This window comes from Schistocerca americana, chromosome 10 (genome assembly GCF_021461395.2).
Source record: "Schistocerca americana isolate TAMUIC-IGC-003095 chromosome 10, iqSchAmer2.1, whole genome shotgun sequence".
Lineage (NCBI taxonomy): Eukaryota > Metazoa > Arthropoda > Insecta > Orthoptera > Acrididae > Schistocerca > Schistocerca americana.
This window is the reverse complement of record NC_060128.1, coordinates 95345018-95359059: the sequence shown is the minus strand read 5'-3', so window position 1 is coordinate 95359059 and position 14042 is coordinate 95345018.

The window sequence follows — 14042 nt, the reverse complement described above, 5'->3', positions numbered from 1 at the left end:
TACGAATTGCATCCAAATAGTTGGATTGGACAGAGAGGATCTGTGCCTTGGCCCGCCCATTCGCCAGGTTTAAAAACCGGAAACTTTTTTGTGTGGAAACCTAAAAGATGTTGTCAACAAGGACACTTCAACTACGCTCAAAGACATGCAATGGGTATTGCAGCATTCCTTTACGAATTGCATCCAAATAGTTGGATTGGACAGAGAGGATCTGTGCCTTGGCCCGCCCATTCACGAGGCTTAAAGACTGGAAACTTTTTTGTGTGGAAACCTAAAAGATGTTGTCAACAAGGACACTTCAACTACGCTCAAAGACATGCAATGGGTATTGCAGCATTCCTTTACGAATTGCATCCAAATAGTTGGATTGGACAGAGAGGATCTGTGCCTTGGCCCGCCCATTCACGAGGCTTAAAGACCGAAAACTTTTTGTGTGGAAACCTAAAAGATGTTGTCAACAAGGACACTTCAACTACGCTCAAAGACATGCAATGGGTAGTGCAGCATTCCTTTACGAATGCATCCAAATAGTTGGATTGGACAGAGAGGATCTGTGCCTTGGCCCGCCCATTCGCCAGGTTTAAAGACCGGAAACTTTTTTGTGTGGAAACCTAAAAGATGTTGTCAACAAGGACACTTCAACCTCGCTCAAAGACATGCAATGGGTATTGCAGCATTCCTTTACGAATTGCATGCAAATAGTTGGATTAGACAGAGAGGATCTGTGCCTTGGCCCGCCCATTCGCCAGGTTTAAAGACCGGAAACTTTTTTGTGTGGAAACCTAAAAGATGTTGTCAACAAGGACACTTCAACTACGCTCAAAGACATGCAATGGGTATTGCAGCATTCCTTTACGAATTGCATCCAAATAGTTGGATTGGACAGAGAGGATCTGTGCCTTGGCCCGCCCATTCGCCAGGTTTAAAGACCGGAAACTTTTTTGTGTGGAAACCTAAAAGATGTTGTCAACAAGGACACTTCAACTACGCTCAAAGACATGCAATGGGTATTGCAGCATTCCTTTACGAATGCATCCAAATAGTTGGATTGGACAGAGAGGATCTGTGCCTTGGCCCGCCCATTCGCCAGGTTTAAAGACCGGAAACTTTTTTGTGTGGAAACCTAAAAGATGTTGTCAACAAGGACACTTCAACTACGCTCAAAGACATGCAATGGGTATTGCAGCATTCCTTTACGAATTGCATGCAAATAGTTGGATTAGACAGAGAGGATCTGTGCCTTGGCCCGCCCATTCGCCAGGTTTAAAGACCGGAAACTTTTTTGTGTGGAAACCTAAAAGATGTTGTCAACAAGGACACTTCAACTACGCTCAAAGACATGCAATGGGTATTGCAGCATTCCTTTACGAATTGCATCCAAATAGTTGGATTGGACAGAGAGGATCTGTGCCTTGGCCCGCCCATTCGCCAGGTTTAAAGACCGGAAACTTTTTTGTGTGGAAAGCTAAAAGATGTTGTCAACAAGGACACTTCAACTACGCTCAAAGACATGCAATGGGTATTGCAGCATTCCTTTACGAATTGCATCCAAATAGTTGGATTGGACAGAGAGGATCTGTGCCTTGGCCCGCCCATTCGCCAGGTTTAAAGACCGGAAACTTTTTTGTGTGGAAACCTAAAAGATGTTGTCAACAAGGACACTTCAACTACGCTCAAAGACATGCAATGGGTATTGCAGCATTCCTTTACGAATTGCATGCAAATAGTTGGATTAGACAGAGAGGATCTGTGCCTTGGCCCGCCCATTCGCCAGGTTTAAAGACCGGAAACTTTTTTGTGTGGAAACCTAAAAGATGTTGTCAACAAGGACACTTCAACTACGCTCAAAGACATGCAATGGGTATTGCAGCATTCCTTTACGAATTGCATCCAAATAGTTGGATTGGACAGAGAGGATCTGTGCCTTGGCCCGCCCATTCGCCAGGTTTAAAGACCGGAAACTTTTTTGTGTGGAAACCTAAAAGATGTTGTCAACAAGGACACTTCAACTACGCTCAAAGACATGCAATGGGTATTGCAGCATTCCTTTACGAATGCATCCAAATAGTTGGATTGGACAGAGAGGATCTGTGCCTTGGCCCGCCCATTCGCCAGGTTTAAAGACCGGAAACTTTTTTGTGTGGAAACCTAAAAGATGTTGTCAACAAGGACACTTCAACTACGCTCAAAGACATGCAATGGGTATTGCAGCATTCCTTTACGAATTGCATGCAAATAGTTGGATTAGACAGAGAGGATCTGTGCCTTGGCCCGCCCATTCGCCAGGTTTAAAGACCGGAAACTTTTTTGTGTGGAAACCTAAAGATGTTGTCAACAAGGACACTTCAACTACGCTCAAAGACATGCAATGGGTATTGCAGCATTCCTTTACGAATTGCATCCAAATAGTTGGATTGGACAGAGAGGATCTGTGCCTTGGCCCGCCCATTCGCCAGGTTTAAAGACCGGAAACTTTTTTGTGTGGAAACCTAAAAGATGTTGTCAACAAGGACACTTCAACTACGCTCAAAGACATGCAATGGGTATTGCAGCATTCCTTTACGAATTGCATCCAAATAGTTGGATTGGACAGAGAGGATCTGTGCCTTGGCCCGCCCATTCGCCAGGTTTAAAGACCGGAAACTTTTTTGTGTGGAAACCTAAAAGATGTTGTCAACAAGGACACTTCAACTACGCTCAAAGACATGCAATGGGTATTGCAGCATTCCTTTACGAATTGCATGCAAATAGTTGGATTAGACAGAGAGGATCTGTGCCTTGGCCCGCCCATTCGCCAGGTTTAAAGACCGGAAACTTTTTTGTGTGGAAACCTAAAAGATGTTGTCAACAAGGACACTTCAACTACGCTCAAAGACATGCAATGGGTATTGCAGCATTCCTTTACGAATTGCATCCAAATAGTTGGATTGGACAGAGAGGATCTGTGCCTTGGCCCGCCCATTCGCCAGGTTTAAAGACCGGAAACTTTTTTGTGTGGAAACCTAAAGGATGTTGTCAACAAGGACACTTCAACTACGCTCAAAGACATGCAATGGGTATTGCAGCATTCCTTTACGAATTGCATGCAAATAGTTGGATTAGACAGAGAGGATCTGTGCCTTGGCCCGCCCATTCGCCAGGTTTAAAGACCGGAAACTTTTTTGTGTGGAAACCTAAAAGATGTTGTCAACAAGGACACTTCAACTACGCTCAAAGACATGCAATGGGTATTGCAGCATTCCTTTACGAATTGCATCCAAATAGTTGGATTGGACAGAGAGGATCTGTGCCTTGGCCCGCCCATTCGCCAGGTTTAAAGACCGGAAACTTTTTTGTGTGGAAACCTAAAAGATGTTGTCAACAAGGACACTTCAACTACGCTCAAAGACATGCAATGGGTATTGCAGCATTCCTTTACGAATTGCATCCAAATAGTTGGATTGGACAGAGAGGATCTGTGCCTTGGCCCGCCCATTCGCCAGGTTTAAAGACCGGAAACTTTTTTGTGTGGAAACCTAAAAGATGTTGTCAACAAGGACACTTCAACTACGCTCAAAGACATGCAATGGGTATTGCAGCATTCCTTTACGAATTGCATCCAAATAGTTGGATTGGACAGAGAGGATCTGTGCCTTGGCCCGCCCATTCACGAGGCTTAAAGACTGGAAACTTTTTTGTGTGGAAACCTAAAAGATGTTGTCAACAAGGACACTTCAACTACGCTCAAAGACATGCAATGGGTATTGCAGCATTCCTTTACGAATTGCATCCAAATAGTTGGATTGGACAGAGAGGATCTGTGCCTTGGCCCGCCCATTTACGAGGCTTAAAGACCGGAAACTTTTTTGTGTGGAAACCTAAAAGATGTTGTCAACAAGGACACTTCAACTACGCTCAAAGACATGCAATGGGTAGTGCAGCATTCCTTTACGAATTGCATGCAAATAGTTGGATTGGACAGAGAGGATCTGTGCCTTGGCCCGCCCATTCACGAGGCTTAAAGACCGGAAACTTTTTTGTGTGGAAACCTAAAAGATGTTGTCAACAAGGACACTTCAACTACGCTCAAAGACATGCAATGGGTATTGCAGCATTCCTTTACGAATGCATCCAAATAGTTGGATTGGACAGAGAGGATCTGTGCCTTGGCCCGCCCATTCGCCAGGTTTAAGGACCGGAAACTTTTTTGTGTGGAAACCTAAAAGATGTTGTCAACAAGGACACTTCAACTACGCTCAAAGACATGCAATGGGTATTGCAGCATTCCTTTACGAATTGCATGCAAATAGTTGGATTAGACAGAGAGGATCTGTGCCTTGGCCCGCCCATTCGCCAGGTTTAAAGACCGGAAACTTTTTTGTGTGGAAACCTAAAAGATGTTGTCAACAAGGACACTTCAACTACGCTCAAAGACATGCAATGGGTATTGCAGCATTCCTTTACGAATTGCATCCAAATAGTTGGATTGGACAGAGAGGATCTGTGCCTTGGCCCGCCCATTCGCCAGGTTTAAAGACCGGAAACTTTTTTGTGTGGAAACCTAAAAGATGTTGTCAACAAGGACACTTCAACTACGCTCAAAGACATGCAATGGGTATTGCAGCATTCCTTTACGAATGCATCCAAATAGTTGGATTGGACAGAGAGGATCTGTGCCTTGGCCCGCCCATTCGCCAGGTTTAAAGACCGGAAACTTTTTTGTGTGGAAACCTAAAAGATGTTGTCAACAAGGACACTTCAACTACGCTCAAAGACATGCAATGGGTATTGCAGCATTCCTTTACGAATTGCATGCAAATAGTTGGATTAGACAGAGAGGATCTGTGCCTTGGCCCACCCATTCGCCAGGTTTAAAGACCGGAAACTTTTTTGTGTGGAAACCTAAAAGATGTTGTCAACAAGGACACTTCAACTACGCTCAAAGACATGCAATGGGTATTGCAGCATTCCTTTACGAATTGCATCCAAATAGTTGGATTGGACAGAGAGGATCTGTGCCTTGGCCCGCCCATTCGCCAGGTTTAAAGACCGGAAACTTTTTTGTGTGGAAACCTAAAAGATGTTGTCAACAAGGACACTTCAACTACGCTCAAAGACATGCAATGGGTATTGCAGCATTCCTTTACGAATGCATCCAAATAGTTGGATTGGACAGAGAGGATCTGTGCCTTGGCCCGCCCATTCGCCAGGTTTAAAGACCGGAAACTTTTTTGTGTGGAAACCTAAAAGATGTTGTCAACAAGGACACTTCAACTACGCTCAAAGACATGCAATGGGTATTGCAGCATTCCTTTACGAATTGCATGCAAATAGTTGGATTAGACAGAGAGGATCTGTGCCTTGGCCCGCCCATTCGCCAGGTTTAAAGACCGGAAACTTTTTTGTGTGGAAACCTAAAAGATGTTGTCAACAAGGACACTTCAACTACGCTCAAAGACATGCAATGGGTATTGCAGCATTCCTTTACGAATTGCATCCAAATAGTTGGATTGGACAGAGAGGATCTGTGCCTTGGCCCGCCCATTCGCCAGGTTTAAAGACCGGAAACTTTTTTGTGTGGAAACCTAAAAGATGTTGTCAACAAGGACACTTCAACTACGCTCAAAGACATGCAATGGGTATTGCAGCATTCCTTTACGAATGCATCCAAATAGTTGGATTGGACAGAGAGGATCTGTGCCTTGGCCCGCCCATTCGCCAGGTTTAAAGACCGGAAACTTTTTTGTGTGGAAACCTAAAAGATGTTGTCAACAAGGACACTTCAACTACGCTCAAAGACATGCAATGAGTATTGCAGCATTCCTTTACGAATTGCATGCAAATAGTTGGATTAGACAGAGAGGATCTGTGCCTTGGCCCGCCCATTCGCCAGGTTTAAAGACCGGAAACTTTTTTGTGTGGAAACCTAAAAGATGTTGTCAACAAGGACACTTCAACTACGCTCAAAGACATGCAATGGGTATTGCAGCATTCCTTTACGAATTGCATCCAAATAGTTGGATTGGACAGAGAGGATCTGTGCCTTGGCCCGCCCATTCGCCAGGTTTAAAGACCGGAAACTTTTTTGTGTGGAAACCTAAAAGATGTTGTCAACAAGGACACTTCAACTACGCTCAAAGACATGCAATGGGTATTGCAGCATTCCTTTACGAATTGCATCCAAATAGTTGGATTGGACAGAGAGGATCTGTGCCTTGGCCCGCCCATTCGCCAGGTTTAAAGACCGGAAACTTTTTTGTGTGGAAACCTAAAAGATGTTGTCAACAAGGACACTTCAACTACGCTCAAAGACATGCAATGGGTATTGCAGCATTCCTTTACGAATTGCATGCAAATAGTTGGATTAGACAGAGAGGATCTGTGCCTTGGCCCGCCCATTCGCCAGGTTTAAAGACCGGAAACTTTTTTGTGTGGAAACCTAAAAGATGTTGTCAACAAGGACACTTCAACTACGCTCAAAGACATGCAATGGGTATTGCAGCATTCCTTTACGAATTGCATGCAAATAGTTGGATTAGACAGAGAGGATCTGTGCCTTGGCCCGCCCATTCGCCAGGTTTAAAGACCGGAAACTTTTTTGTGTGGAAACCTAAAAGATGTTGTCAACAAGGACACTTCAACTACGCTCAAAGACATGCAATGGGTATTGCAGCATTCCTTTACGAATTGCATCCAAATAGTTGGATTGGACAGAGAGGATCTGTGCCTTGGCCCGCCCATTCGCCAGGTTTAAAGACCGGAAACTTTTTTGTGTGGAAACCTAAAAGATGTTGTCAACAAGGACACTTCAACTACGCTCAAAGACATGCAATGGGTATTGCAGCATTCCTTTACGAATTGCATCCAAATAGTTGGATTGGACAGAGAGGATCTGTGCCTTGGCCCGCCCATTCGCCAGGTTTAAAGACCGGAAACTTTTTTGTGTGGAAACCTAAAAGATGTTGTCAACAAGGACACTTCAACTACGCTCAAAGACATGCAATGGGTATTGCAGCATTCCTTTACGAATGCATCCAAATAGTTGGATTGGACAGAGAGGATCTGTGCCTTGGCCCGCCCATTCGCCAGGTTTAAAGACCGGAAACTTTTTTGTGTGGAAACCTAAAAGATGTTGTCAACAAGGACACTTCAACTACGCTCAAAGACATGCAATGGGTATTGCAGCATTCCTTTACGAATTGCATGCAAATAGTTGGATTAGACAGAGAGGATCTGTGCCTTGGCCCGCCCATTCGCCAGGTTTAAAGACCGGAAACTTTTTTGTGTGGAAACCTAAAAGATGTTGTCAACAAGGACACTTCAACTACGCTCAAAGACATGCAATGGGTATTGCAGCATTCCTTTACGAATTGCATCCAAATAGTTGGATTGGACAGAGAGGATCTGTGCCTTGGCCCGCCCATTCGCCAGGTTTAAAGACCGGAAACTTTTTTGTGTGGAAACCTAAAAGATGTTGTCAACAAGGAGACTTCAACTACGCTCAAAGACATGCAATGGGTATTGCAGCATTCCTTTACGAATTGCATCCAAATAGTTGGATTGGACAGAGAGGATCTGTGCCTTGGCCCGCCCATTCGCCAGGTTTAAAGACCGGAAACTTTTTTGTGTGGAAACCTAAAAGATGTTGTCAACAAGGACACTTCAACTACGCTCAAAGACATGCAATGGGTATTGCAGCATTCCTTTACGAATTGCATGCAAATAGTTGGATTAGACAGAGAGGATCTGTGCCTTGGCCCGCCCATTCGCCAGGTTTAAAGACCGGAAACTTTTTTGTGTGGAAACCTAAAAGATGTTGTCAACAAGGACACTTCAACTACGCTCAAAGACATGCAATGGGTATTGCAGCATTCCTTTACGAATTGCATCCAAATAGTTGGATTGGACAGAGAGGATCTGTGCCTTCCTGCGTGAGCTTATAGCGTGCATATCGGTCTCCTCAAACCACACTGTGTCGGCACTTCTGTCGACACATCACAAACTTCATGGAACTCTAGGGGCTGAAACAGGAATATTCCACGACCTCTCACTACAAATTCCACATATCTTCAACCGAGAATAAAAATGCGTTACTTATTGAACGCCGCTCGCACAATCCGTGTTTTGGTGCCAAGAAGCCCCTGACAATGCAGCAGGCACATTACAGGACTCTGGGAGCCGCAGTCTGCACTGGGAGGATGTCCCCTCAGGATGGGTGTCGAGACGCGGCCGCGGGAGGCGAAACCCCCGCAGCCGCGGCGCTTATCACGGCAGCCGGCAGCCCCCTGCCGTGGATCAACACGCGGCGCCGTGTCTCGGCCGGCACGGCGCCGACACACAGTCCAGTCACGCTGTTATCACACACCCGGACGGGCGACCGTTAGCGGCGTACACACATTCAGACCAGTAGCCAGCGGAGCCGGGTGTGTGTGGGTGAGTCAGCTGTTGACGGCGACACTGCGGCGCCGGTAATCACCGGACACCCAGCCAACAACGACCGCCACAGCTGCCGGGCTCTGCGTCTCAAAGGGTTGACACACTGAGCTGCTACCACATGCGCCACACGAGCTAAACTTCAGGTCATTTGACATCCAAGGAAAAAGCTCACCGGAAAAAAATATTACTCGCCCTCCTCAAGGGCACAATCATCACTATGGAGTTCTTCATTTTATTTACTCAGAACTCGAAAATAAAATTCCAAAACTTTATGATTGTGCAGTATTACGGAATACCGCAATGGAATTCTTTACAGACGAATGGAAAAACTAGCAGAAGCCGACCTCGGGGAAGATCAGTTTGGATTCCGTAGAAATATCAGAACACGTGAGGCAACACTGACCCTGCGACTTCCCTTAGAAGCTAGATTAAGGAAAGGCAAACCTACGTTTCTAGCATTTGTAGCTTTTGACAATGTTGATTGGAATACTCTCTTTCAAATTCTGAAGGTGGCAGGGGTAAAATACAGGGAGCGAAAGGCTATTTACAATTTGTACAGAAACCAGATGGCAGTTATAAGAGTTGAGGGCCACGAAAGGGATCAGTGGTTGGGAAGGGAGTGAGGGTTGTAGCCTATCCCCCATGTCATTCAATCTGTATAGTGAGGAAGCAGTAAAGGAAAGAAAAGAAAAATTCGGAGTAGGTATTAAAATTCATGGAGAAGAAATAAAAACTTTGAGGTTTGCCGATGACGTAGTAATTCTATCACAGACAGCTTAGGACCTGGAAGAGCAGCTGAACGGAATGGACAGTGTCTTGAAAGGAGGATATAAGATGAACATCAACGAAAGCAAAACGAGGATAATGGAATTTAGTCGAATTAAGTCGGGTGATGCTGAGGGAATTAGATTAGGAAATGAGACACTTAAAGTAGTAAAGGAGTTTTGCTATTTGGGGAGCAAAATAACTGATGATGGTCGAAGTAGAGAGGATATAAAATGTAGACTGGCAATGGCAAGGAAAGTGTTTCTGAAGAAGAGAAATTTGTTAACATCGAGTATAGATTTAAGTGTCAGGAAGTCGTTTCTGAAAGTATTTGTGTGGAGTATAGGCATGTATGGAAGTGAAACATGGACGATAAATAGTTTGGACAAGAAGTGAATAGATGCTTTAGAAATATGGTGCTACAGAAGAATGCTGAAGATCAGATGGGTAGATCACATAACTAATGAGGAAGTATTGAATAGAATTGGGGAGAAGAGAAGTTTGTGGCACAACTTGACTAGAAGAAGGGACCGGTTGGTAGGACATGTTCTGAGGCATCAAGGGATCACCAATTTGGTACTGGAGGGCAGCGCGGAGGGTAAAAATCGTAGAGGGAGACCAAGAGATGAATACACCAAACAGATACAGAAGGATGTAGGTTGCAGTAGGTACTGGGAGATGAAGAAACTTGCACAGGATAGAGTAGCATGGAGAGCTGCATCAAACCAGTCTCAGGACTAAAGACCAAACAACACCAAGGAATACTGCTGAAACAACAATTTACACCATCTAAAAATGCGACTTACATAGTTTACATAACTAAACGAAGGAGGAGAAAAATTAAATGAGCTTCGAGCAGCATTTCGGAAACAGCAGCTGCGCTGTCTTGAACGCAGGTCAGTTCTTTCGCACTGAATGATTCTGGGCAGTTTAAACAGTGGCACTGGCGATCCACAGTCTGTTCTAGATCTACGTGATTACTCGCGGGAAGAAGTGACCCTCACGCGTCCTCGGATTGGGCACTGTCCACCCACACATAGCTTTCTATCACGGCGGGAGGATCCCCCGTTTTGTGATGCTTGTGGTGTGCACAGACTGCATTTTATACCGTGGTGCAAGGGCAGAAGCACAAGTTTATGGGGATCTGCCCTGTGTTTTAGCTAATGATGAGACGTGTGTGTCTAGTGTTTTAAAATTTTGTGGTCTGGACTCTGGCCTAAGCTTTTAGTGTATTGCAAAGTGGCTGGCTCCTCCCTTTTTTCCTTGCGGCCAGCCAGCCACTTCCATCTGCTATATTGTTTTAGTTCCCTCAACCACTTTCTTCCTGGGTTGTCCATGTTTTACTGCTGGCGGCATGCTTCGTCCCACCCTTCGGTGTGGGTAGGCACATATTTTTCCAAGCTCGTTACCTCTGTCTTACGTTCTGTCTTATCTTATTGTTCTGAGTCTTGTCTTGGCACCCGTCTCAATCTTTTACTGAGCGGGCGCTGAAGACCTTGCCGTCGTGCCCCCTTAAAACCCTCTCCATCCATCCATCTGCTATTCACAACAAACTGCCTGGCAGAGGGTTCAATGAACCACCTTCAAGCTGTCTCTCTACCATACCACTCTCGAACGGCGCCCGGGAAAAACGAGCACCTACATTTTTCTGTTCGAGCCCTGATTTCTCTTACTTTGTTGTGATGATCATTTCTCCCTATATAGATGGTTGCCAACAGAATTTTTTCGCAATCGGAGGAGAAAACTGGTGATTGAAATTTCATGAGAAGGCCAGCCGAAGTAGCCGAGCGGTTCTAGGCGCTACAGTCTGGAGCCACGCAACCGCTACGGTCGCAGGTTCGAATCCTGCCTCGGGCATGGATGTGTGTGATGTCCTTAGGTTAGTTAGGTTTAAGTAGTTCTAAGTTCTAGGGGACTGATAACCTCAGAAGTCAAGTCGCATACTGCTCAGAGCCATTTGAACCCTTTTTTTTCATGAGAAGATCCCGTCATAACGAAAAACGCCTTTGTTTTAATGATTGCCACTCTAATTCACGTATCATGTCTGTGGCAGTATCTCCCCTATTTCGCGATAATACAAAACGAGCCGCCCTTCTTTGAACTTTTTCGATACCATCCGTCAGTCCCATCTGATACGAATCCCACACCGCACAGCAATACTCCAGGATAGGGCGAACAAACGTGGTGTAAAGCAGTCTCTTTAATAGATCTGTTGCACCTTCTAAGTGTTCTGCCAATGAATGGCAGTCTTTGGTTTGCTCTACCTGCAACATTATCTATGTGATCGTTGCAACTTAGGTTATTTGTAATTGTAATCCCTAAGTATTTAGTTGGATTTACAGCCTTCAGATTTGTGTGACTTATCGCGTAATCGAAATTTAGCGGATTTCATTTCGTACTCCTCTGAATAACTTCACGCTTTTCTTTATTCAGGGTCAATCGTCACTTTTCGCACCACACAGACATCTTATCTAAATTATTTTACAGTTCGTTTTGGTCATCTGTGTCTCCCATGTCGTTAATATAGATCAGTAATAATAGAGGGCGTTCAACACTTCCCTGGGGAACGCCCAATATTACTTTTGTTTCTCGATGACTTTCCGTCTATTACTACGAACTGTGACGTTTTTAACAGGAAATCACGAATCCAGCCGCACAACTAGGGCGATATTCCATAGCCACGCAGATTGGTTGGAAGACGCTTGTGAGGAACGGTGTCGAAAGCCTTCTGGAAATCTAAAAATATGGAGTCAATTCGACATCCCCTCTGCATAGCACTCATTGCTGCATGAATATAAAGAGCTAGTTGTGTTTCACAAGAACGATATTTTCTTAATCCGTGCTATGTGTCAAGAAGCGTTTTCTTCGAGGTAATTAATAATGTTCGAACACAGTATATGTTCCAGAACCCTCCTGCAAATCGACGTTAGTGATGTTATTGTTGTTGTGGTCTTCAGTCCTGAGACTGGTTTGATGCAGCTCTCCATGCTACTCTATCCTGTGCAAGCTTCTTCATCTCCCAGTACCAACTGCAACCTACATCCTTCTGAATCTGCTAAGTGTATTCATCTCTTGGTCTCCCTCTACGATTTTTACCCTCCACGCTGCCCTCCAATGCTAAATTTGTGATCCCTTGATGCCTCAAAACATGTCCTACCAACCGATCCCTTCTTCTACTCAAGTTGTGCCACAAACGTCTCTTCTCCCCAATTCTATTCAACACCTCCTCACTAGTCATGTGACCTACCCATCTAATCTTCAGCATTCTTCAATAGCACCACATTTTGAAAGCTTCTATTCTCTTCTTGTCTAAACTATTTATCGTCCATGTTTCACTTACATACATGGCTACACTCCATACAAATACTTTCAGAAACGACTTCCTGACACTTAAATCTATACTCGATGTTAACAAATTTCTCTTCTTCAGAAACGATTTCCTTGCCATTGCCAGTCTACATTTTATATCCTCTCTACTTCGACCATCATCAGTTACTTTACTCCCTAAATAGCAAAACTCCTTTACTACTTCAAGTGTCTCATTTCCTAATCTACTTCCCTCAGCATCGCCCGATTTCATTTGACTACATTCCATTATCCTCGTTTTGCTTTTGTTGATGTTCATCTTATATCCTCCTTTCAAGACACTGTCCATTCCATTCAACTGCTCTTCCAAGTCTTTTGCTGTCTCTGACAGAATTACAATATCATCGGCGAACCTCAAAGTTTTTACTTCTTCTCCATGAATTTTAATGCCTACTCCGAATTTTTCTTTTGTTTCCTTTACTGCTTGCTCAATATACAGATTGAATAGCATCGGGGAGAGGCTACAACCCTGTCTCACTCCTTTCCCAACCACTGCTTCTCTTTCATGTCCCTCGACTCTTACAACTGCCATCTGGTTTCTGTACAAATTGTAAATAGCCTTTCCCTCCCCGTATTTTACCCCTGCCACCTTCAGAATTTGAAAGAGAGTATTCCAGTTAACATTGTCAAAAGCTTTCTCTAAGTCTACAAATGCTAGAAACGTAGGTTTGCCTTTTCTTAATCTTTCTTCTAAGGTAAGTCGTAAGGTTAGTATTGCCTCACGTGTTCCAACATTTCTACGGAATCCAAACTGATCTTCCCCGAGGTCCGCTTCTACCAGTTTTTCCATTCGTCTGTAAAGAATTCGCGTTATTATTTTGCAGCTGTGACTTATTAAACTGATAGTTCGGTAATTTTCACATCTGTCAACACCTGCTTTCTTTGGGATTGGAATTATTATATTCTTCTTGAAGTCTGAGGGTATTTCGCCTGTCTCATACATCTTCCTCACCAGATGGTAGAGTTTTGTCACGACTGGCTCTCCCAAGGCCATCAGTAGTTCTAATGGAATGTTGTCTACTCCCGGAGCCTTGTTTCGACTCAGGTCTTTCAGTGCTCTGTCAAACTCTTCACGCAGTATCTTATCTCCCATTTCGTCTTCATCTACATCCTCTTCCATTTCCATAATATTGTCCTCAAGTACTTCTCCCTTGTATAAACCCTCTATATACTCCTTCCACCTTTCTGCTTCCCTTCTTTGCTTAGAACTGGGTTGCCATCTGAGCTCTTGATATTCATACAAGTGGTTCTCTTCTCTCCAAAGGTCTCTTTAATTTTCCTGTAGGCAGTATCTATCTTACCCCTAGTGAGACAAGCCTCTACATCCTTACATTTGTCCTCTAGCCATCCCTGCTTAGCCATTTTGCACTTCCTGTCGATTTCATTTTTGAGACGTTTGTATTCCTTTTTGCCTGCTTCATTTACTGCATTTTTATATTTTCTCCTTTCATCAATTAAATTCAATATTTCTTCTGTTACCCAAGGATTTCTATTAG